General features: G+C 38.9%; 1 protein-coding gene across 1 annotated transcript in view; it reads left to right on the top strand.

Annotated features, from left to right (window-relative positions):
• Positions 1-460: 460 nt before the first annotated feature.
• Positions 461-26075, top strand: part of LOC130909239 (receptor-type tyrosine-protein phosphatase epsilon-like) — an 85804-nt gene continuing 60189 nt past the window's right edge. Inside the window, exon 1 of the mRNA XM_057825466.1 lies at positions 461-635. The gene's annotated coding sequence lies outside the window, so the exon portion shown is untranslated. The remainder of the gene's footprint in view (positions 636-26075) is intronic.

Here is a 26075-nt window from a genome sequence, read left to right as displayed (position 1 = left end):
TGTATATGTTAAATGTTGAGATGAATTTTTATGCTTTATGAAAGATTTATGTTATTTTGGGGGGCTTGAATGGATTTGGGCATTTACATGGAAAACGTTACTTTAGGAATTTTCAGTTTACGAAACTACGTCCAGAACCAAATTATTTCGTAAGTACAGGTATTCCTGTAATTATTCCCTATAATTTTACTTTTTATATTCCTACCCTTCCACTTTGAAAAACGGCTCTACGCCACCGACTGTAATGTTATATTTATCGAAAGGCCCCGACGCAAAATGGCTGACAAGTAACGACGCTTGTTTTCATTGGCTCACAGCGTAAATTTGACATCTAGTTTCTTATATATAACTCTCTATGGAGAAACCACTTGCCGCAGTACATAAAAGTGTCCACCAAGTGTCGTTATTTCCCTAATTTTGGACAAGCGAGAGAGTAAAAACGATGGCGGCATGGCGGCCACTTGTGTTCGCTGGAGTAAACACTGGCTGCCGCTTGGCTGGCTTGTCTGGCAGACTCCTCCTTTGACGTTGACAGGCGGCCACGCCGAACGCTCCCATGTTGGCCTCGCCTTCTTTTTTCTCCGCTTTCCTCCGAGAAACTGTGCGCTCCGGGGACACATGTTGAAGCCTCCCAGGTGAGTTTAATTCAATTTCCTCGCTTAACTTGGTTGTTGTCATGCAGCATTCGCGCAATGTGGAGCTCGTGCTTTCTTCCACCTGTCTGTTCCGCTCACGAGGCGCCTTCGAGAAATGTAAATTACAGTATGCCTCAAACGAGGCATATTTTTTTATCTTTTCATCATGATTTGTACCTCAGCCGAAGCTCCGTTGACCCGGTTCGACAGCGCGTGTCCAATTTAAAAGCGTTCAAAACGACGCGTGTGTTTAAAGTTGTCATTAATGTCATTCCTCCCACGATTAATTTGATTAATGTTTCTCCTGAAACGTCAATGGCGAGATTTCAGCATCCTTAGCATAATCTAGTTAGGGTTTCTCTCATGGGCAAGTTCCCCAAGGGGCACTTGACAGTATTGAATTGCTATAATTGACTTAAAATCCAGCATAAGAGAACACTTGACTATCACGGTGGCCATTTTAATAATAATAATGAATAAATAATTGTCTCTAAAATTGTTTGACTTGCCAAAAGGGTAAATAAAAAGGGACTGGGGGATACAAATACACCCACAAACTGTTAGTTACCCTTTATAGGGTCTTTATTTAACTCATTGGCTGCCATTGGGTCCGCGAATAATAGCTGGCAGCCCTCCCAGTCTAAATAGATTGGACGTCTAGCAATGTCAATGGCACTGAAACGTGAGCATTCAAAATTGCCAGTCCCCCAACTTGTTATGAATTGGACGTCTATCGTTGTCAATGGCAGGCGATGAGTTACCGTATTGTCCCGAATATAAGACGGCCCTGATTATAAGACGGCCCTCTTTTTCAAGACTCAAGTTGGAAAAAAGACTTTTTGAACACCAAATTAATTTTTATACACAGAAAATAAGTACAGTACATCTGAAACAAATGATTATAACAATATATTTGAGAGAAAAAGCATGTTATTTTGCCTCATTCAAATCTTAATATCTGAACATTTAAATATGTAAACTAAAGTGCAATCACATTCGTAAATGAATGGCTTCTGTTTTTTTAAATGTAATTAAAGCAACCTATTGTGATAAAACAACAAAATTGCAGTAACTGCATTAACCATCAAAGTGAAGTCTAACTAACTGTAGTCCTGAAAAAAATCTGAACAAGGAAAAACATTGCAATAAAATAATGCAAACTGGTTAAACTTGAGAGTAGCTGAGATCTATCATGGCAGAACATCGCTTTAATGATATCTGGCGCCATCTAGCGTGGTAAATGGGGAGAGTAGCTGAGATCTGTCATGATAGAACAGCGCTTTAATGATATCTGGCGCCACCTAGCGTCGTGAATGGGTATAATGTCTAGACCGCGAATATAAGACAACCCCCTCTTTTTCAGTCTTATTTCAATGCAAAAAACACCGTCTTATATTCGGGCTAATACGGTAATAGCATAAATTTATGGGGGGGTTGGGTGATGGTGTCATTGTTCTGAGTAAATTTTGACCAATAGTATTTGTAATCATACTACCGGTAGTACCGGGGTCGAGTACTTTGCCCATCTTTTTTTTTTCATGCGACGTATGTATTGTTAATTATAACAAAATATAGAATTATAATGGAGACTTGTCTATCCATATTTTGGGTCATCTAGAATACATGACCCACATGTGTAGACACCAAGTTTTTTAAATGACCACAAATAGTCACTTGCCCTATAAAAATGCAGCAACTGGAGTTGTCATCCAAATCATAACTAGTTATTGCAATAAGAAATTAAAGATTGGCCAAAAAGTATTTTTTTAAATCGCCATTTTAAAAGTGTGGTTTGCAGCTGAACCAAGTTTTAATACCCAGATATTCAGATAATTGAAGGAGTCACTACGATCCGTGTCACAAGTAAGTCCTGAGTCTTACCTGTTGTGGGCAAGTCGAGTCACGAGGTCGAGTCACGAGGCCGAGTCACGAGGCCAAGTCATGTCGAGTCACGAGGCCAAGTCACGTCGAGTCACGAGGTCGCGTCGAGTCACGAGGTCGCGTCGAGTCACGAGGTCGCATCGAGTCACGAGTTCGAGTCGAGTCATGTTGAGCCATGAGGTCACGCTGAGTCGAGGCTCGAGGTCATGTCATGAGAGCGGCCAAGGCGAGCAATCAGGTGGGAACCAATCTATAATCCAAGTTTTTCGAGTCAACTTGTCGGGTCTCGAGTCATTGTCTCCCAAGTCAATTCGAGTTGAGTCTTGAGTTATTGCCTCACAAGTCGAGTCGTCTCTCGAGTCTCGGACCCTCGTTAGCTCAAGCGGGTCAGAGCCTGTTTTTTTTTTCTTCAAGTCTGAGTGGAGTTTCGAGTCATCAAATTTGCAACTCGAGTGGACGAGTCATGATTCCAGGTCACATTGAGTCACGAGGTTACGTCGAGTCACGAGGTTACGTCGAGTCACGAGGTCACGTCGCGTCAAGTCACGAGGTCGCGTCACGAGGTAGCATCGAGTCACGAGGTCGAGTCGAGTCATGTTGAGCCATGAGGTCGCGCTGAGTCGAGGCTCGAGGTCATGTCATGAGAGCTGCCAAGGTGAGCAAGCAGATGGGAACCAATCTATAATCACAGTTTTTCGAGTCAACTTGTCGGGTCTCGAGTCATTCTCCCAAGTCAAGTCGAGTTGAGTCTTGAGTTATTGCCTCACAAGTCGAGTCGTCTCTCGAGTCTCGGACCCTCGTTAGCTCAAGCGGGTCAGAGCCTGTTTTTTTTTTTCTTCAAGTCTGAGTGGAGTTTCGAGTCATCAAATTTGCAACTCGAGTGGACGAGTCATGATTCCAGGTCACATTGAGTCACGAGGTTACGTCGAGTCACGAGGTTACGTCGAGTCACGAGGTCACGTCGCGTCAAGTCACGAGGTCGCGTCACGAGGTCGCATCGAGTCACGAGGTCGAGTCGAGTCATGTTGAGCCATGAGGTCGCGCTGAGTCGAGGCTCGAGGTCATGTCATGAGAGCTGCCAAGGTGAGCAAGCAGATGGGAACCAATCTATAATCACAGTTTTTCGAGTCAACTTGTCGGGTCTCGAGTCATTCTCACAAGTCAAGTCGAGTTGAGTCTTGAGTTATTGCCTCACAAGTCGAGCCGTGTCTTAAGTCTCGGACCCTCGTTAGCTCAAGCGGGTCAGAGCCTGTTTTTTTTTTTCGTCAAGACTGAGTGGAGTTGCGAGTCATCAAATTTGCAACTCGAGTGGACGAGTCACGAGGCCAAGTGGCGTCGAGTCACGAGGCCAGGTCACGTCGAGTCACAAGGCCAAGTCACGTCGAGTCACGAGGCCAAGTCACGTCGAGTCACGAGGCCAAGTCACGTCGAGTCACGAGGTCAAGTCACGTCGAGTCACTACGTCGAGTCACGAGGTCACGTCATGTCACGTCACGAGATCGAGTCGCGTCGAATCACGAGGTCGAGTCGAGTCATGTTGAGCCACGAGACCGTGCTGAGTCGAGGCTCGAGGTCATGTCATGAGAGCGGCCAAGGCGAGCAAGCAGGTGGGAACAAATCTCTAATCAAAGTTTTTTGAGTCAGCTTGTCGGGTCTCGAGTCATTGCCTCACAAGTCGAGTCGTGTCTCGAGTCTCGGACCCTCGTTAGCTCCAGCGAGTCAGAGCCTGTTTTTGTTTCTTCAAGTCTGAGTGGAGTTGCGAGTAATCAAATTTGCAACTCGAGTGGACTCGAGCTCCTGTGACCCAAGACCAATTGTCTGCAGATATTACATTTAATAGTTAAGCAAAGTATTGGTAACCCTTCCAAAACTCCTTAATGAAGTTCCAAAATGGATTGACGACTGAAATCTATTTTTCCTGCTCATACCGATTCAACAAATGGAGCTTGAATACCCTGATGTGTGTCAGTTCATGCCTCAACATTGACTTATTTCCAATTAAAATCAAATCGGAAGCTGCATTTATCAGCACGCATGTTAAGGCACGTCGGCATCGTTTGGCAACCACAAGCTTGCACGCGCTCTCGCGCGCCTGCGATAAACCACAGAATGTAAACCCTCCGCTTTGTGTCTGAAACCATCAACATCGCTCCGGCGAGTAATTGGAATGTATTTAATGACTGCGAGGGAATGAACGTGACAGTCATTGAAGGAGAAAATTAGCACTCGCTGGTCTTTCGCACTTGAACATGCTCGCGCCGGTGCCATTTCTAGTCGTTTGCGTCTTGTGTTTACATCCTATAAAATGCATCCAGGCATCTGACATGAAAGGCAGTGTAACGTGAGAAGCTCAACACACAGACAGGAAGTGGATTGTATCATCATGCGTCGTCGTCCCTGGAGAGAGGAAACGCCTCGCTTGTAACTGCCTTACTTTTTGCCGCCTTTTCACGAGCGCGTGTGACGAGTAACGTTAAGACAAGGACAGTGAGGAAAGAACACAAAAAGTGAACCGTGATGTTGTGAGTTCACTCATTTCCTACTTCTGTATCACTATAACTTTTAGAGCCGTTTTACGTGAAATCACACGATAGCATCGCTGTCTCATCAGCGACACGTGCATCTGTTTATATCCGCAGCCGTCTTTTCAACATAGGCCAATTAAAGTCTCACATAAAGCAACACCACTGCAATAAAAGATCTTAATTATCCTGCTTCAATGTGTCTGGATCGAATCCTGCTGCGGCGTCTGGAAGCAGTAAAAGTTTAATAAATTCAAATTAAAGCGACATGCTGGCGATTATTTGACTGGCAGACTTTTTGATGTTTTTGGTGGCGACGAGATGTTACGAATGGATAAAACAATTTCCGAAAATGGCACATGCACAATTTATTGTATGTTTCAGCCATGAATTAATGACTTGAATGTCATTTATTTGACTTTTATTTAGTGCTGCAATGATTAATCTATTAACTGGAATTATTTGATTTGGAAAAAAGCTTTGAATCAGATTTTTCTGCTTTGGGGATCCGTTATATTAGAGTAACATTGTAATGGTTTGTTTTGAAAGTGTTTGCATTTAGTTTGATTGATTTGGGTGGATACACAGCTGGATCCAGCTGCTCCCTGTTAAGACCAATGTAAGGTTGTAAGTTTTTGTTTGAGCTTTTATGATTGGTTATGTATTTGTATAAGAGACAAAATTAGCAGTTTTTTGTGGGAATATATGTTTGAACGATTTGTTAAGAGCATTGTTTAAAAAATAAATAAATAAAAATTAAAAAGTTACTATTTTGTAGCATTTATGCTAGCGGACCACTGCTATTCAAGTTAGTTAAAATTTTTAATCGAGTTAATTACAGCTTAAAAATTAATTAATCGTAATTAATCACAATTCAAACCATCTATAAAATGTGCCATATTTTTCTGTAAAGTATTGTTGGAATGGAAAGATAAGACACAAGATGGATATATACGTACATTCAACATATGGTACATACAGTAAGTACTGTATTTGTTTATTATAACAATAAATCAACAAGATGGCATTAACATTATTAACATTCTGTTTAAGCTTGTAGTTCTTAAAAGATAAATGTTAGTACAAGTTAAAGAAATTTTATATTAAAACCCCTCTTGATGTTTTTGTTTTGATAAAATTTGTAAAATTTTCAATCAAAAAATAAACTAGTAGCCCGCCATTGTTGATGTCGATAATTACACAATGCTCATGGGTGCTGAGGCCCATAAAATCAGTCGCACCCAGGCGCCAGCAGAGGGTGACAAAACTCCAAAAAAACACAAGTAACAAGTGGACATTGCACTGTGCTGTCATTTTAATCTGTTTTAGCGGGGCATGTGCGTTAATTGCGTCAAATATTTTAACGTGATTGATTAAAAAAATTAATTACCGCCTGTTAACGAGATAATTTTGACAGCCCTAATTTTTTCATGTCGATTGAGGCTAAACTCAGATATTTGAATTTATTTTTAAATGCATTTATTGCTCGTGAAATGAAAGTGCAATTCTGCATAGTTTGAAAAAACACTTGGGAATTTTATTTTGTATTCACTTTAATGCTTTTTTTGAAAGTAAATCTTAGCAAGCCTTTGTTTTACATCTCCTAAAATTTATTCTGCAACGCATTCAATGTTCCTAATTCGATTACTCGATAAATCGAACTAACTCATTGATAGATTAATCGATTACTTAAAAATCGATAGCTGCAGTCCTACTTCTATTGCAGATGTATGTATGTGGATATCAGTCCAGTCCACTGCCATGCATTTGCAAGCGGTCAATTGATTCAGACTGTCAGCAACTTCTGAAATATTGACTTGAATGCATTTAATTCCACTTCTAAAATTCATTTGTCTTTGAATCTCATCTACTGTACAAGTAATTGGATACAAGTTTAGTCCACTGTCATGAATTTGCAAGCTGACAGCTAATTACCATATATAATTGATAGTAAGAATGTAACGGTATTTGTATTCGAGTACGGGCATCATGGTTCGGTGCACTCAGTCAGACAGTCAGACTGTAATGAGTTTGGAGGGAAAATGACAAGCAGTACTCATTTGGACATTTACGGATGTACGTAGTTTCTAAGGGGTGCCCTCACTTTTGTTGCCAGGGGTTTAGATATTAATGGCTATATTTTGAGTTATATTGAGGGGAAAATAAATTAACTCTATTATATAAGCTGCACACTGACTACTTTTCATTGTGTCAAAGTGTCATTTTGTCAGTATTGTCCCATGAAAAGATATACTTAAATATCTGCAGAAATGCGAGGGGTGTACTCACTTTTGTGATACACTGTAGCTCACAACAACATAGAATTATTAAAATTAGTAGGAAATTATCTAAATTGAATCTTTGTACTGTTTGGATATTTCCGAAAACGGCATGTTAGAGATTTTCAAACACTTATTGATTAGGGGTGCAATGGTTCAGTTAGCCCACGGTTCGGTTTGAACCTCGGTTTTGGGATCACGGTTTCGGTTCGGTTTCGGTTTGCATTTTTTTTTTTTTTTTTTTAACTGCCTTTATTTTGCTTTTTAAAAAATGAAACACTTAAAGTGTAAATATTTTCGACAGTTAAAATGCTTCTTAGCTCTTTGGCTAGTGTAGTGACTGACTATTGAAATACACACACAGTAGTAAAAAGTAAAACGGTGATACCTTTCATGTTTTTTTTTGTCTTTTTTTTTCATTAAAAAAAAACAAAACAAAACAAACAAACCCAAAAACATAGTAACCTTTGCTATGTTTGGAGGTCATTTAATGTTGTGAATCAACCGTTAACATTGATAAAATTGCTCCCGTTTTTGCATTAGTTCCCTTCTGTCTACTTTCGACATTTTAAAACTGTTTCATCCTTTAAAGATAGACTCAAGTCAAGATTTTGCCGATTTAGGAGTATTTTAGATAAAAAGTTGCTTAGGTTCGCTCGCAAGGTTTACTACAACAGAGCGTTTCTCAGAAATTTACTGCTCTAAAATGGCGGCTGTTTACTAACGCGACCGAGTCTGTCATTTCGCATGTAGTTCTATATGCATGAGATATCTAGGCGTAGATTGTATGTTGTCGGCTAAGTCAGGTAATATTGGAGGCTGAGCCACCTAGCCTAGCATCGCGTTTGCTGCAGGGGCTCAACAAACACTCTTCCCTCTCCGAGTCTCTGACTTTTCTCACGTCATTCAACCAACGCATTGCCTCGTTGCAGAAACGGTGACCAAATCCGAACGGATAACAAAAAAAAAAACGTAATGCACGAAAAACGTGCAGATTTTGAACGTAACGTGCGTAGACATTTAAAAATGAGTGCTCACTTGTACAAATTACGACGAGACCGTACAATTTGACAGGTATGAATTATAGTGGACCGTCACAGTTAGGTAGTAGCACTCTGTAGCATGGGACGTCCAACTATCAGTGGTCAGGGCGAAACTATGTGCTTTAGCAAAATCATCTTCGATGGCTTTGCGTGCCATTTCATAAATGTCGGGGATTACGTTGTTGGAGAAATATGTCCGCGAGGGAACAATGTAACGCGGGTCAAGCGTTGCAAATGAATTAACGAAGCCCGCTGTGAGTTTTCACTGGTGTCATCTTCGGGGTTGTCCTAGCCTGAGAAAGTGATATCTGTGGGTGATGGCTGGTGAGGTGCAGGAGTCATGTTATAAAAGTGTTGCCATTAGCATTTGGGGAACAAGCGCTGAGCAATGCATGCAATTTTTTTTTTCTTCAATATTTTCTCTCCCTCCGCACTGAAGTCCACGGGGAAACCAAAATGTTGCCACACCGCAGATTTGAAAGAAGCCGGTGCTTCCTCAAAATTTGGTCTCTCCACTCCTCCGCTCGCCATCGCTATTTGTTTTCTTTCTTGTTTCACTTTCACTTCGCTCGTAAGCGAGAGGGGGCGGTACTCGGCTTCTATTACACAGGTGCTTGACAGCGATCCGACATTTACTTGCGGGGCGGGAATTTCTCCACAGCGTTGCTTCACGTCACACACAGGCACACAGAGCTCTATCAATTCATTCCACAAGCGTTCGGAATACATTATTGCAAAACCGAAAAGGCGCGGTTCATAAAGGCGTAAATAACCGTACAGGGCGAACCGTACGGTTCGGCTTTGAACCGCAAACCGTTGCACCGCTATTATTGATGTTTATTTTATGCTCCTGGAATTTCGTAAAAATCAATAAAAGATATTTATGGAACGTTTAATGAGAAATTATCAACGTATTAAATTTTCTACTCACAAAACATTTCATGCTTTTTTTTTTTATCTTGGAATCTCCCTGAGCAAACTTCCGATTCATTTTGCTATGCTTAATCGCAAGTATGTCCAATCCCATTTGATTCACTGGCAAAGATTTGAAAGGGGTGGGGTCAGTCAGCCCCTCTTTTCAGTTGTTTAATCACAGCTGACCTTGTTTGAAATGAGTCGTCCTTTTGTTGTCCACCAGGAACAAAAAGCAGCATTGTCTCGCGGCCGCCGTGCGACTAATCCGCAGCTGTGTAGCACGGCCTCGGGATCACCGTTAATCCAGATTGGGTATTAATGACCGTCTAATCCACGCATTTTTTTCTCCCCCGACATGGTGTCTCCGTTGTTCCTGTCACTGATTGAGAAAGTGAAGCTTCAAGTATATGTCAAGAGGGATGTAATCCCACCCGATCAGATTGTGATCCAGTCCCAAGACGCCCGCTGATACCGAGCCTACCTACTGCTGTTTATCTACTACATGCAGCATATTTCGTTCATGACAGTAATTGAACTCATTCACTCCCAGCCATTTTCCCGGTCGTTTTACTGGATTTTGACTGATTTTGCAAGGCCCAAAGAAATTTCTGTTCTATTGCTTTATAAACATGGAACCCGCCAAAAGAAAGATTAGACTCTCTTCTTTCAGCAGGAAAAAAATTAAGTTCATATCATTTCCCATTCTTTAGAACTCAGCATTAGAAAATAGCTTAGAGCAATTTTTCAATTTCTGATGAAAAAACAGATAAATTGAGCTTTTTGTGAAAGCATACATTTCAAACATAACTTTGACTTTAACACAGCTGTTTTTTGCTCTAGTTACATCCCAAACATCTGAAAAATGTTTTCCTTTTTCCAAAATAACATAAACAACAAGACAAATAGAGCTTTTAAGAGCAAAGTAACAATTTATTTACACATAACTAACTGAGAGATGACGCTGTTGTGGCTGCGACAGCCTGGTAAACTTTTCCCTCATCGCCGCCTGTCTCAAAAAGATGGATTTTTTTGAGTCGCTGCGGGGTCTGCTCGGCGAGCAGCACGGACTCAATGGCATCGTCCGCTGCACTGGTGGTCCCGGTCATTTTGCTCGGTTGTCCAGCGCCTGGTATCCCGGGCGTCCTCTAGGTTGTTCTGCTCGGTTGTCCGCCGCCTGGCATCCTGGACGCCATTCGGTTGTCTTCCGCCGGTACCCAGGCTGTGCGGCCCGGCCGTTTGTTGCCGTTGATTCAGGTTGCGGGTCTTACCAAATGCGCTACTCCCCTCCACTGGCCAGTTTTATCGCTTTAAAGTGGATTTTCAGCTTTGTGCTTTGGAGCTAAATTGAATCAAAACCCAGAGATGTCTCTTGTAAAAGAAAACAAAAAACGTTAAAGACGTATAAATTTGTCTTTGGGGCATTGAAACAATTAAAAATAGAACGTATTTATATGTTTTTGGGAGCAAACGAGTTAATGTATATATTTTTAAAGGTTTTGCGAAAAGATGAACTCATTCGTTGCCAATGACGGCGATAGATGTCCAATCCATTTTGAACAGTGAGGGCTGGCAGCTGATGATCGCAAAATGGATTGGACGTGTATCGCCGTTGATGGCAGGGAATGAATTAAGGCACTCCTTTTCAAACATTTGAGACAAAGTACTAGCTGAAAAAGTAATTGGATCTTCATGTACCACTATAACTCATCTTAGTTGCGTAACAAGATTGAGTAATCCGTAACTAATCAATTAGCAAACGAATCAACAACTACAGCATTTCAGTAGTTGATAAATAGCTTAGACCAGTGGTGGATGAAGTGCTCACTTTTTTATACTCAAGTAAAAGTACAAAAGTACTTGCTTTATAATGTACTAGCGCTGCAATGATTAATCGATTAACTCAGGTAATTCGATGAAGAGAAAAGCTTCAAATCAAATTTTGCTGCTTCGAGTATATGTGTAATTAGATTGGCGTTATAATGGTTTGTTTTAAAAGTGTTTGCATTTAGTGCTTTTGATTTGGGTCGATACACTCCCCTCTAGTGGCAACAGTGAATACGACATAGCTCATTTAACATGGCTGAATCTAGCTGCTCCCTGTTAAGACAAACATAAGCTAATGTTTTTTATTCATTCGTAATTTAATATATAGGTATATTTAGCCGTTTTTTTGTGGGAACGTGTTTGAACGATTTGTTAAGAGTATTGGAAAACAAAAAAGTTAGCATTTTACAGCATTTAAGCTAACTGAGTTTTGTTAGCCAAATGTTCTTTTGTTGTACTTAGATCCTCATTTATTTATTTTTTTAATATCGTTTTAGGCTAAGATCAGGTATTTAAAAATTTTTTTTTTTAATATCGTTTGAGGCTAAGATCAGGTATTTTTAAATATTAAATGTTCACATTTAATGCTGTTTTGAAATTGCAATCTTAGCAAGCCTTTGTTTTACATTTCCTATAATTGATTGTACAACGCATTAAATGTTCCTAATCCGATTACACGATTATTCGAACTAACTAGTTGATAGATTAATCGACAAATAATCAATGGCTGCAGCCCTAAAATTTACAAGTAAAAAGTAAAGGTGTTTTCTCCCAGTGCAAAAATGTGATATATGGCCCCACCGACCTGAAGGTGCACTGCTTTCACTGTTGGTTTTTGTTGGTTAATATCTTCTTCACCTGGCTAATCTTGCTTGTACTCGTGTTGATGCCCCTTGTGCTCGATTATGGTATTGTTGTGCGGGCTTATCGTTTGCGCCGGAGGCATTAAAACAAAATTATCAATTCACAATGACAAAAAAAAAAAACGTATAACGCAGGCGACAATTTGAAAAGCAGTGAAGTAAAATGTAAAAACAGTAAATGTGCTGTAAAATGTAGTGAAGTAAAAGTAAAAAGTACGACTTCATATTTGTACTCAAAGTACAGATAAACAAAAAATCTACTTAAGTACAGTAACAAAGTACTTTTGCTTAGTTACATTCCAACACTGGCTTAGACACATTATTGACCTAAAAATTGTCCAGATCTTTTTTTTTTAGCCTCCTAATAACAAGTATTTCCTAATTTCATTCATTCTTTTCTTCTTTTTAAAATATTTTTTTTTGCCTTTTTTAATTAATAGAAATAATAAAAAAGGGGTACACAATAAATATTTATTGTTTTGTTCTTCAATTAAAAAAAAATGTCTTTATTAATTTTATGTTTGAGCAAAAATCCAAAATGGGAAAAAACATTGTCTATTATTTTTTAATTTAAAAAAAAAAATATTATTATTATTTCTTTAATTAAAAAGGTCTAACAAACATAATTTCTTTAGTCCTTAATGTATTATTTCTGACCAAAAAAAATTGTGTTTCAATACAACTTTAATGATAAGTATGAAGTCGATGCATATGATTTACCGTCGCGGGCCGGATTTAGCCCCCAGGCCGCGTGTTCGATCACTCGTGCATTATTAATGACAAAATTTCAGATACATATAATATTCATGTTGTTTTTAAAGTATAATGCAAATATGTTGATCCTAAAAGTTTTATCCAACTAAACCGTACTTAAACATTTGAGCACTAGTACCGCCAGTATTACTTCTCTAAATTAAGGGTTTTCCTTTTATGTGTTGTACTATGTGACGTTGGCGTATTGACGACTTTAAGCCGTGAACATTTATGTGAAATGTTTGAAATTCATCCTCGTTTATCTGCATCTACAAGGCTAATTAATATCCCGCCTCTCAGCCAACTGTTTTCTTTCATCACTGCATTTTTGGCAGCGCCGACAGCAGGAACGTCGATTTGTTCACGGAGGTGAGCGGCAAACATTTTTAATGCGCTGTGGTTGGCGGCTGCACAGAAATCCATCACGCTTATCTTATTTTATCTGGCGTTGTTTATTTTGACTTTGGTATTTCAAGCGTCTGCTAATCAGAAAATAGGGGAGATTTTATAAGCATTTTTACCGTCAAGATGATATAACTTTTACAAAAACAACATTTTCACTTGGTTGGAGAGATAAGAATCTTTGCCGAGGACGTTTAATGCTTAATAAAATCTAACACCTCAATGAAATTCTTCCGCTTTTTCTAAGCTGGTGGGTTGGCTGCATTTGTGCAATTTTTAACTTCCTCTAGTGTTAAACCAAACTTTTCTGTTTGTTAGAGGCCACTAAAAGGTTGGTGTACCCAACTGTGGTGACACCACACAAATGAATAAATTGGGTTAAGGTCACCTTAAATCACCTAAAGGTCATAAAAACTAAAGTTTACATCCCCTCAGACTCTATGCCAGTGGTGTCAAACATCCGGCCCGCTTGGGGGGGGGGGGAGAATACAATCCGCGGGGTTGTTCTGCCAAACAGGCACGTTTAACTCATTCATACTGTACATAACTAGGGATGTGAAAAAAATATCCAAATGATGATATATCATGATACTTTGTATCTCAAAAGGTTATTGATATGCTCCTGCTAAGAATCGAGATATCGTTTTGAAAAGGTGTCAATGTCAATGAACCCACAAGTTGCTACCAAAATCTTTCACGATTATAGTGTCTCAGTTAACTCTAAGGCTGCATTGACGGTGCTCGATTCCCAATCCATGTAGACTGGGAACGTTCATTCATTCGAAACCAGATAGGGCTGTCAAACGATTAAAATTTTTAATCGAGTTAATCACAGCTTAAAAATTAATTAATCGTAATTAATCGCAATTCAAAACATTTATAAAATATGCCCTTTTTTTCTGTAAATTTTTGTTGGAATGAAAAGATAAGACACAAGACGGATATATACATTCAACATACTGTATATAAGTACTGTATTTGTTTATTATAACAATAAATCAACAAGATGGCATTAACATTAACATTCTGTTAAAGCGATCCATGGATAGAAAGACTTGTATTTCTTAAAAGATAAATGTTAGTACAAGTTAGAGAAATTTTATATTAAAACCCTTCTTAATGTTTTCGTCTTAATAACATTTGTAAAATTTTCAATCACAAAATAAACTAGCAGCTCGCCATTATTGATGTCAATAATTACAGAATGCTCATGGTGCTGAAACCCATAAAATCAGTCGCACCAAAGCGCCAGCAGAGGGCGGTAAAACACAAGTAACAATTGGACATGACACTGTGCTTTCATTTTAATCTGTTTGAGCGGGGCATGTGCGTTAACTTCGCCAAATATTTTAATGTGATTAATTAAAAAAATTAATTACCGCCCGTTAACGCGATAATTTTGACAGCCCTAAAACCAGAGCATTCGCGGTCATTGTCCGATTGTCCGATTTTCAGGGCATTTACAGGTCACTTGCTGTTCATTTTAGGGCATTTACAGGTCATTTTTTGTTGAGTTTGAGTCACTGCCTATTCATTTGGATGATTCCCATGTCATTTCCTGTTCTGTAACTCAAAATAAACAGGAAGAGAACCATAGAATACCCCAAAATCAACAGGAAGTAACTGAAAATGAACAGGTAAATGACCTTAAATGGCCCAAAACTACCTCATTGCCTGGCATTGGCTGCCACTGATGGCCATAGACGTTCAATCCGTTTGAATCCCAGTTTAAATGGATTGGGCGTCTACTAATGATAAACTCATTCCAATTCACAGCAGAAGCTTGTTTTTCTGTTTATTAGTTGTTTGTAGAATATCCAAGAATGATTTCCTGACCAATGTATCAATAATCGTTGTATCGCCATATCGTCAGATCATCGTTATCGTGAGCTTTGTATAGCAAATCGCATCGTATCGTGAGGTACCAAGAGGTTCCCAGTCCTATACATAACAAAATCAAATGTCTTTATTTTGACATCGGCATGGTAGAACCGTAGATTTTTGTTCGAGTTTACGCAGAACTGCACTTGGCTCACTTTCGTGTCCGTAGTCACATTTGTTCTTTTGCCCCTTCCAGTCAAAATACATTGGACGTCTAGCACCGATAATGGCAGTGGTAACGCGGTAAAAGGGACCACGGACAGAAAGACTTGTAGTTTTTGAAAAATAAATGTGACTATGAGTTATAATAATTTGATATTCAAACGTCTTCTTACCGTTTTCGTTTTAATAAAATTTGAAAAATCAGTTCAACTTGCAGGTTGCCGTTGTTGTGGACACAGGATCGTGAAAAGGGAGACAAAAAAAGGTTCCGTGACAGTAGGTCGGGATCAATTATAAAAAGAAGAAAAAAAAAAGAGAGGGAAAACCAAGGTAAAAGGCAGACAAACGAAAAAACAAGGCAATGATGCAACTAGTAACGAAGGGATATACAAACCGTCAAATAGCAGGATCGGTTTAAAGACGCTGCTGATGAGCTGAAAGTGGATGCAGGTAGCACGTTGGGAACTCATCCCACAGTTGTGACCAGCAGCAGAATGTGACAAATCATGCCAGTCGTCATACTCGCTTCGCTTGCTAGCTCGCACAGCTATTCTCCCAGTCCAGGCCAACAACTTCATCACCCCCCCAGCGTGTATTGCGTGGGTAAAACATGGCGCCCTCCGTAGGTCAAAGCATGTGCTCAATATTATAGATTTCTAAATCAATGGCAATAATATGTGTTTCTAATATTGTGCCTTATTAGAGCCTACAAGTATTTAAGTCTGAGGTTGCCCTTAACAAAGAAGTGATCAAAAATGCCCCAAAACCAACAGGAGGTGACCCGAAATCAACAGGAAATAATCCTGAAAGGCATCCAAATCAACATGCAGTCACTAATGAACAGAAAGTGGTCTGCAAATGCCCTAAAATCAACAGAAAATGATCCAAAATGTATAGAACTTGACCCCTGAATGCCCCAAATGTACAGGAAGTGACCTGCAAGTAACCTAAAATTACAAGGAAGTGACCCAAAATGAACCTTTTGGCTTACATTGACAACGATACACGTACAATTCATTTAAACTAGAAAGACTAGCTGTGAATGGTCATACTTAAGTGCCATTGACGGTTCTCCACGTCCAATCCATTTTGACTGGTAGTGGGCGAATGAATTTAATTTGTATGGCCCAAAACTGGTCCGGCCCGCACGAATGCGCCCCCGAACAAAAATAAGTTTGACATCCTTCTCTAGGGCTATCATTTCAGATTATCTTTTCAGACACATCTACTTATTCTCTGCGTAACACAGAACAGGTTTTGAGATTTTGTATTCCTACTTCCTTGCATGTGCCTACATTCCAAAAGGCAGGCGTGTTGTCAGTGTATGCCTGGAGTAAATAAATCCTTCTGGGCGAGTCCGAACATGTCAGAACTGAAGATAAACTAGAAAAATTGTCGTTCTAGTGGCCATTCTGGCCCCGTGATTGCAATTTAGTTGTGACTGAAAAAGGGTTCTAGGTCATATTTCCCAAATATGGTGCTTTAGCGAGCCTTTTCCTCCCGCTAATCTGGCTTAGCGTGCCGCGCAGTCAAGCTGAGCAAAGCAAAGCGTGTGACGTTTGTGTTTTTGTAGCGACGTTTGACAGGAAGACGTCGCCAATCCCGACTGTTTGCGTTTGAATGGAGCCTAGGAAGCCTTCAAAAACATGTATTCTATGCTTGTACCATTCATAAACACCTTAGCAACTTCTAACACCACTTTCAATCAATGAATTATGATTCAAAAGACATTTTACAGCTTTGACACAAAGCAGTCTTCTGATTCTACCTCCAAAGGCGGAAAATTGCTAGGTCAACTTTGTCACCCCCATTCCGTGCCAGTGACTTTTTAAGCCTGGGGAAGCTCATTCATTGATTGGAGCCAGTTGATTCAACTGTAGACGTGCGCTTTTGCAAGCCAACCCTTCGCACTTTATCTTCTTTTTTTCAAGTGTGTAAAGAGCCCAAACTTTGGATCATCTCTTGACTCTTGGCTCACACTTAATGCTACGTGAGCTTGCAGTAACTTCTGTAACATTACATCAGAACTCAAAGACAAATGGGGGGATTTCAATGGAGTTGTTACCCCTTCATTAATTTTTGACGCACCGAATATCTGCTGACATTTTTAAACCATGCGGACGTTTCTGCAGAGGGTTTTAGGTCTTGTGTTTTGAGTTAATCGACTAATTGACAACTATTTTGATAAACAATTAATCGTTTAGGACCTTCTTCACTCGAGTTTTGCAGGTAAGCAAATTCAAACCGTTTAATATTACGCTAACACTGATGCTGGTCGGACTTTCAGTTGCAAAATGAGTGGTGTATTCCCCACCTCCACAACATTGACTTCTTTTTACATACACTGGCTGCTGCTGGCCGAACCAACCCCCTATCGAAATGGTGATATATTGTGATACTTTATATCCCAAAAGGTTATCGATATGCTCCTGCGAGAATCGAGATATCCTTATAAAAAGATGTCAATATCTAAAAAAAAAAATAAAATAAAAATGAACCAACAAGTTGCTACCAAAATCTTCCAACATAATAGTGTCTCGGTTAACTCAAAGGCTGCCTTGACGGTGCTCGACACCCAATCCATTTAGACTGGGAACGTTTTTTCATTTAAAACCAGAGCATTCACAGTCTTCGGTCAGATTTTCAGGGCATTTATAGGTCACTTGCTATTCATTTTAGGGCATTTCCAGGTCATTTCCTTTTGAGTTTGTGTCACTGCCTATTCATTTGGGTGATTTCCAGGTCACTTCCTGTTCTGTAACACAAAATGAACAGGAAGTGACCCATAAAATACCCCAGAATCAACAGGAAGTAACTGAAAATCAACAGGTAAATGACCTTAAATGGCCCAAAATTACCTCATTGCCTGGCATTGGCTGCTACTGACGGCCATAGACGTTCAATCCATTTGAAGTGGGAGGGATGGCAACGAATGAACGAATGTTCATTCGCTGCCATCCCTCCCACTTCAAACGGATTGGACGTCTAGTCGTGATAAACTCATTCCAATTCACAGCAGAAGCTTGTTTTTCTGTTTATTAGTTGTTTTTAGAATATCCTAGAATGATTTCTTGACCAATGTATCGATAATCGTTGTATCGCTATATCGTCAGATCATTGTAATCGTGAGCTTTGTATCACAAACCGTATCGTATCGTGAGGTACCAAGAGGTTCCCATTCCTACATAATATCCTTCCTCTTTGAAGAGGGTGGAGGACGTGGAGGAAAAAAAAGAAAAGGTGACTCTTACCATTGAAATGAAGATGTGAATGATAGCAAAATATAAGCATGGCGTGTGCATTCATGAACTGCGTCGACAATAGGGCCTTAAAATGTCGATCTCGGCCTGCGGTCCTCCTCCATTCGCCAGTCTTTATAAGTTAAGGTGACAATTCTTATTGTGGTAACATCTAGTGCTGCAACGATTAATCGATTAACTCGAGTATTCGATTAGAAAAAATATATTCGAATTAAATTTTGCTGCTTCGAGTATTTGTTTAATTAAAGTGCCGTTGTAATGGTTCGTTTTGAAAGTGTTTGCATTTAGCTTTATTAATTTGGGTGGATACACTGCCCTCTAGTCTTCCTCATTTCACATGGCTGAATCCAGCTGCTCCCTGTTAAGACCAACATAAACTAAGTTTTTGTTTGAGCCAGTTTTTTTTTTTTTAATGCAATCGTAATTAAGTTAATATGTATATTTAGCGGGGGTTTTTTTGTTTTTGTTTTTTTTGTGGGAATATGTGTCTGAACCATTTGTTAAGAGTATTGTCAAAAAAAAAAAGAAAAAAAGGTAGCCTTTTTTTATCATTTAAGCGAGCATACTTTTCCTATGTGAGTTAGCCAACTGTTCTTTTGTTGGACATAGATCCTCATTTATTAATTTTTTTATACCGTTTGAGGCTCAGCTCAGGTATTTGCATTTTTTATGTTCCTTATCCGAATACTCGATTATTCGAACTGAACAGTTCATCGATTAATCGACTACTAAAATAATCGATAGCCCTAGTAAAATCGGCAAAGAAATCGCCAGCATCGTCAGGTTTCTAATCATTTATTCCATCAACTCGCCTCGTGTCCGCTGAGGTTGATGCCAGGATCAAAACAGAAAGTAAAGTCACGTCAGCCCCGCGCTGTGTTCAGGTACAGCAAAAAAAAGTCTGCCACATTAGAACCCAATTTGTTACATTATTACAAGTATTATTATTATTATTATTACTATTTTTATATTATTGTGATTGTGATTTTTATTTAGTGCTGCATCGATTAATCGATTAACTCAAGTATTCAATTAGGAAAAAAATGATTCGAATTAAATTTTGCTGCTTTGAGTATTCGTTTGATTATTGTGGCGTTGTCATGGTTTATTTTGAAAGCGTTTGCAATCAGTTTTATTGATTTGAGTGGTTACACTGCCCTCTAGTCTGCCTCATTTCACATGGCTGAATCCAGCTGCTCCATGTTAAGACCAACGTAAGCTAAGTTTTTGTTTGCGCTAAAGTTTTTTTTAAAATGCATTCGTAATTTAGTTTATGGGTATATTTAGCTGTTTTTTTTGTGGGAATATGTGTCTGAACCATTTGTTAAGAGCATTGTAAAAAAACAAAAAAAAAAAACGTTTTATAGCATTTAAGCTAGCGGACCTTTGTTATGTAAGTTAGCCAATTGTTCTTTTGTTGTAGATAGATCCTTATTTTTTTTTTTTTATACCGTTTGAGGCTCAGCTCAGGTATTTTAATTTTTCATGTTACTTATCCAATTACTCGATTATTTGACAAACTAGTTCATCGATTAATCAACTACTAAAATAATCAATAGCTGCAGCTCTATTTTTATTCATAATGTATTTTTATTACTATTATTGTTCATCTGATTTTTATTCATAATTTATTTGCTTTGCTCTTTGTAATTGATATTTGCAATAGTAATGGCAGTATTTATTCAGGATTTAGTGTAGGTTTTTGGGCTGTGGAACGACTTCATGGAATCAGAATGTATTCTTATGGGAAAATCCCGCTCGACATACGACCATTTCGACTTACAAACAAGGTCCTGGAACGAATTAACTTTGTATGTAGCGGTACCAATGTATAACGCAAATAAGGTTGCTTAAAAGTTGGTGAGTAAAATTTGAGCTTCCTGAAAAGTTGGTAGCGTTATGTCCCTACCGTCCTTATGCAAACCTACGCCCTTGCGTCTAGCACCATCAATGGCAGCCAATAAACTCAATGAGTGTCAAATCACAACTTTCTCTAAAATCTGGCTAATTTTTCACATCCAGTATTTGGTTTCGCATACAGTACATATGGAGGGGATGTGATCCAAACTGTTTCTCTTCCTGCTTGTGAGTCAGCTGGCTACAATGACAAAAGCACCAGTGGAGGAATTCCCCTGCAGAAGCAGCCAATGGGCGCGAAAGCTTGGACGTCGGTCGGCTCCCGCCCGGAGCATCAAACTGTCTGGCGACGAAATAAAAAAAATAGCCTCTGATGATGTGTTATTCCCAATGTATTTCCCTCAGCTTCATGTGAAATACAGTAACCCTCTCACACGTCTGTGCAAGGCAGGTAGATAAACATAAACATAGGCTGAAAAGTCCACTGGGCATTTATGAACTCAATGTGTGGGTGTGTAATATTTCTTCCATGTCTGCCTCAAATGTGTCTGACACGGTTTTTACCCAGCCCCCCCTGCCCTATCAACATGTCCTGGAATACCACGATGATGAATATTAATTACGTTGATGCAGTTCAAGTGCTGTAGGGAATCCAAGTGCCTGAGAGAAGCCTTGGGGAAGAATGAGAGAGGAGGATGGGGAGACGGATAGACACTGGAGGAGGCGTGGGGGGGTTTCGGATTGTTAGCTAGATAGTGCGCCACATGTGGGCCTTTGTCATTGACATGTATTTTGTGTGTGTGTGAGCTGTGGAGACAAAGCAGCGGCTTGTTAGTTTAATGAGCTCCAGTGTTGAGAATAACATTTTTCTTTGGAAAGATAAAAATGTGCAGTTTTGATTGACTGTCAATAACAAAAACAAAAGAAAACCTAAAAATACAGTCAACTCCAAAACCCATTTTGTTTTTTTTTGTTTTGTTTTGTTTTTTTGGACATTTTCAAACGTCCAAATAATTTCAATCATAATCATTATAATTAAATCAATCTTTTGAAATCGTTTTTTTTGGCTGTCACCGGGTTATGCAAGGCTATGTAGCATGTTCGAAAAGCCTTTCGTAAAATGATTACCTGACAACGTAAACGATCGGTACGGCAACTGGGAACGGGGAGGCATGTCCCATTTCCAAGGAATATTGGGCTTTGTTAAAACAGCAGGCCAATACGAAGCGTATCTGATATTTTTTAAGCAGTGTGAACAGTCCAATTCCAATATATATAGATATTTTTTTAATATCCGACCCAGGATAAAAGCTGTGAAGACTTGTGAATAAAAGTCAGATGTTTGTCCTTTGCAGTATGAACGCATATCTGTATTAATGCGACCCATAAGTCACCAACAAATGAAATTACATCACAGCTGTTCGTTTTCATAACGTGAACAGAAAAAAATCTAAATTAACAAATCCAAGTTAGATGTTACACCCTGCGGTGTGAACATAGCCTCACATACATATGTACATGACGGAAAAAAAAAAAAAAACGTGATTTATTTATTTAGTTTTAAAGAATGTGGAAGAAATTCATGTTTCATTATAGCGAAAAGTTTACGGCATTTGGCGAAATGCAGAAACAACGTGATTTGCTTCATCTTGTTGTCTGTGCAAGATGGTGTGACCATGCTAAAGGAATACTATAAAGTGATCCCTTGTTTTTCGCGGTTAATGGGGACCAGAACCCATCGCAATAAGTGAAAAGCCGTAAAGTAGCGCCCCCCCAAAAATGTTTTTTTTTTTTTTTTGTTCAACGTATTTATTCAGCTCTATTATTGAAAAGAGATACATATAAGACATGTTTATTTTTACCTTTTTCCTCAAACTATAACTAAAAAAACTTATTTAAAAAAATGGTTTTTTAAGCACTTTAAATGTAATAATTATAGGTTTTAAATATATTACTGTCCCACGGAATTATTTTTAAACAAGAAAATAAAGTAGACGCCCAATCCATTAAAAAAAAAAAAAAAAAGTAAAAAAACACTTGTCACAGGGGCCGTTTACATGGTGACTCTCCGAGAATACGAAACATTTCAAATATGCATTTATATGGTTCCGTCTCCATTCGAACAATGTCGCAATTCCGCATGAAAATGATGTAGTATTCATGCCAGACCCTAGGGGGCAGTGCAGATTTACAAGGCGACAGCGAATGATGCACTTTGACCCCACAGAGCTCCTCTGCCTGGAAAAAAACATGCCCGCCCATTCCAAGCAATGGCATTTTCCTTTTGCTCCAAAAGGCATAAAAAATGGAAACATTCAACATATTTATATTCAAAAAATATTATTAAAACAGTAAATTAAAGCCGACATTCCACCATTTGCTGTTTTTAATGTTTAATGGCACTGCTGCGCATGCCCATGTGACGTGTGCGAGTGCCTACGTCATCGAAGCGAAGGCGGTTTCCATTTATATGAACACTCTGCGACCCCCGTAATCGAATTCTTCCACTCTGGAGGCAGCATTCAAAATTTTTCGTTTTCACCTTCCGTCTTCGCCGACACCATATGCACGCGAGGCCATTCCGCTACTCAGTCATTGCGTCTTTGTGTCGCAGAGTCACCATGTAAACTGCTCCATTATTAAATGCTTCATTGAGTGTCCACTCAAATCCGCTCTCCAGCTGCTCACTTACACACAAGGAGTTGCCACAGCAACTGTTTAACAAGTTAAACGATGATTGACGCATGCTGCCCTTTGAAGGTCAAGTCTCTGGCAAGATCAAAGCTTAACCGTCTGTCAATCATCATTTACTTTAATAAGCAACTCCAGTTCACTCTCTGAGGAACAAAGAGCAGGGAGAGGGAGGAAGCGAGCTTGAGACTGCGATCGGCTCATCTGTATTTTTTCTCTTTTTTTTTTTTTATTGAAAAAAATTCTGCAATGGACTGAGGGTGTGAAGTTTGAAGCGCGAAGTAGCCGGGATCACTGTATACTTATTGATACAAGAGAACCTTGGACATTCACACATTCATTCTCTTCTGAACCACTTATCTTCTCAAGGGTCATGGGGGTGCTGGAGCCTATCCGAGCTAACAATTGGGAGGATGCAGGGTAGACCCTGAACTGGTTGCCAGCCAGTCGCAGGACATTTAGAGACGAACAACCATTCACGCACACACCTACAGACAATTTGGAGTGTACATTTGCGCATATCAATAGATAATTCTAAATGTAAAAAAAAAAAAAAAAAAACCTGATTATTGCCTGCATGTAAGTTGAGCCATTGTTACTCACATAAAAACAAGTTACCGTAGCTCACGCTAAGTCAGGAAGAAAGTTGAATCAAAAAACTGAGAATGTATTTCACATTTTCAAATGATGTCCATAGCAAAACACAGTTCCACGTTTACGATTGCCAACACAATAACATTAAATGCCCCTGGCGAGGGAAAATTTCCATGTTAAAAATAGCGCAGGTACTAGAAACTGTACCTTGTACTTCTCTCTTTTGCCATTATAAGAGCTCCTATAGTCTGCCAGCAGGGTGGAGTGGAATTTTGTACACATTTGTGGCCAACAAGAGCGATGATGTAATAGTCAGCTGTGATCCGTGGGTAATAACATTCAACAATGACCCAAATCCTTAATGTTTTGCCGCCAAGGTCATCAAGTTGCTCTCAAGGTCACATCCTGTAGTTTTTTTTCTTACTTCCTTTGCCTTCACTGTATCCTGTTTACCAAAACACACTGCTGGGGAATAATCATTTTTCAGTGCCGTTGATAGTGATGAACGTCCAAGCCATTTGTACATCGTAGTTATTCCTTTGGCAGACTAATCAAATAATTGAGAAAAAAATATATACAGTGGGGTGGCGTGGCTCAGTGGTAGAGTAGTTGTCCCCCAAAACCCAGAGGTTGTGGGTTCAATTCTCCGCCCTGATGAACACGCCTAAGTGTCCTTGAGCAAGATACTGAACCCCACATTGCTCCTGGTGCTGCGTCACCAGTAGGTGGATGGTGAGATAGTGTAAAGCGCTTTGAGCGCCTTGAAAGGTGGAAAAGCGCTATATAAGTGTAACACCATTACCATATATATATATATATTTTTTTTTAATTAAGAAGAGGAAATGGTAAATATTATTTTTTGTATATTTGTAATTTAAAAGTGGAAAACAAATACATGTTCTCAATTTGTTGAAAATTTCTAACAAATTAACAAACAAAATTTATATATAATTTATCAGTCAATATTCTTTGATTTAAATTTTTTTTTTTTTTTTAATTTTATTAGGGACTAGATACATTTTATTTAAAATTTATTTTAGTGGAAAAACCCCCACACAAATTCAATGCACATGATTTACCGTTCGGGCTATAAGTTGCACCTGAGTATAAGTTGCACCAGCCAAAAAATGTGCAATAAAGAGGGGAAAAAAACATATACAGCGATCCTTCGTCTCGTTTTTCGCGGTTAATGGGGACCAGAACCCACCAAGATAAGTGGAAAAACCATGAAGTAGTGCACCCCCCAAAAAAAGGAAAAAAAAAAGAAAATGTTTTAAATTTTATTTTATATTATTTTTATTATTATTTTTGTGTGTGTGTTCAGTGTATTTATTCAGATCCAGTATTGGAAAGAGATACATTTAAGACATGTTAATTTTCCTCAAAGTAAAATAAAAAAAAATGTATATATTAATAAATAGTTTTTAAGCACATCAAATGCAAAAATTATAATATGTTTTCAACATGTTACTGTCCCACCGAATTATTTTTAAGCAAGAATAAAGTAGTAGAAAAATGCTTGGCTTTGTTAAATACTTCATTGAGTGAGTTCACTCACTCCACTCCACTGCTCACTTACACACAATCAGTTGCCACAGCAACTGTTTAACAAATTAAACGATGACTGACGCATGCGCTCCCTTACAAGCAACTGTGGCAAGATCAAACCCAAATATCTTTCAACATCGTTAACCTTAATAATAATAATAACTCCAATGAACGGGCTGACAAACAAGGAGCAGGGAGAGGGAGGGAGCGAGAGTGAGACTAGGCGATCGGCTCGGGACAGCTCATCTGTATTATTTTTATTTTTTTCAATTAAAAAAAAAAATCTGTTATGGACTGAGGGCGCGAAGTTTGAAGGGCGAAGTAGCGAGGGATCACTGTAAGTTTCTCCGAAGTACATGTTGAATTTCGGGGGAAATTTATTAGTTGAAATCCAACACAAAGAACATACATGACATCTTAAAAAGGCAATTTAAAATGGGGAAAAAAATAGAATAGAGAACAATAGAGTAACCTCCGCATTTGTCCAGTTTCTCACTAGCTCCAAACTTTGTCTGCTGCTCGGGAAGCTTTTAATCTGCAAACAGTATTGTTTTTGACAGCCGTATCTTAGTCTTAAGTCTTTTGTTCAATAATACTTATTAGTCTTAGTCATATTATAGTAATCTCAAAATGTGTTTGTCTAGTTTTTGTTGACGAAAACTCAAGACCAATTTCGTCTTTTTCTAGTCGCCGTGTACAAAAAATGTTTTTGTCAGTAAAATTAAAAAATGTACTCCGAATGAAAGGTTTCCAACTATTTTAAATGAACATTGATAGACAAGCATATATTGTAGCGTCTACAAGGACAACGCCAACTTGATGATAATACACACTCAGCAAGAAAACGGTACATAATTTTTACTGAATTATAGCCACCTGGATGCCACGAACTGTATGTATTAAAAAAAAAAAAAAAAAAAAAAAAGTGAATGCTATGCTAACGCTACAAGTTACATTTAGTGTGT

The sequence above is a fragment of the Corythoichthys intestinalis genome, chromosome 21 (genome assembly GCF_030265065.1).
Source record: "Corythoichthys intestinalis isolate RoL2023-P3 chromosome 21, ASM3026506v1, whole genome shotgun sequence".
NCBI lineage: Eukaryota > Metazoa > Chordata > Actinopteri > Syngnathiformes > Syngnathidae > Corythoichthys > Corythoichthys intestinalis.
Note: the sequence above shows the minus strand (reverse complement) of the source record. Positions and strands in the feature narration are given on the sequence as shown.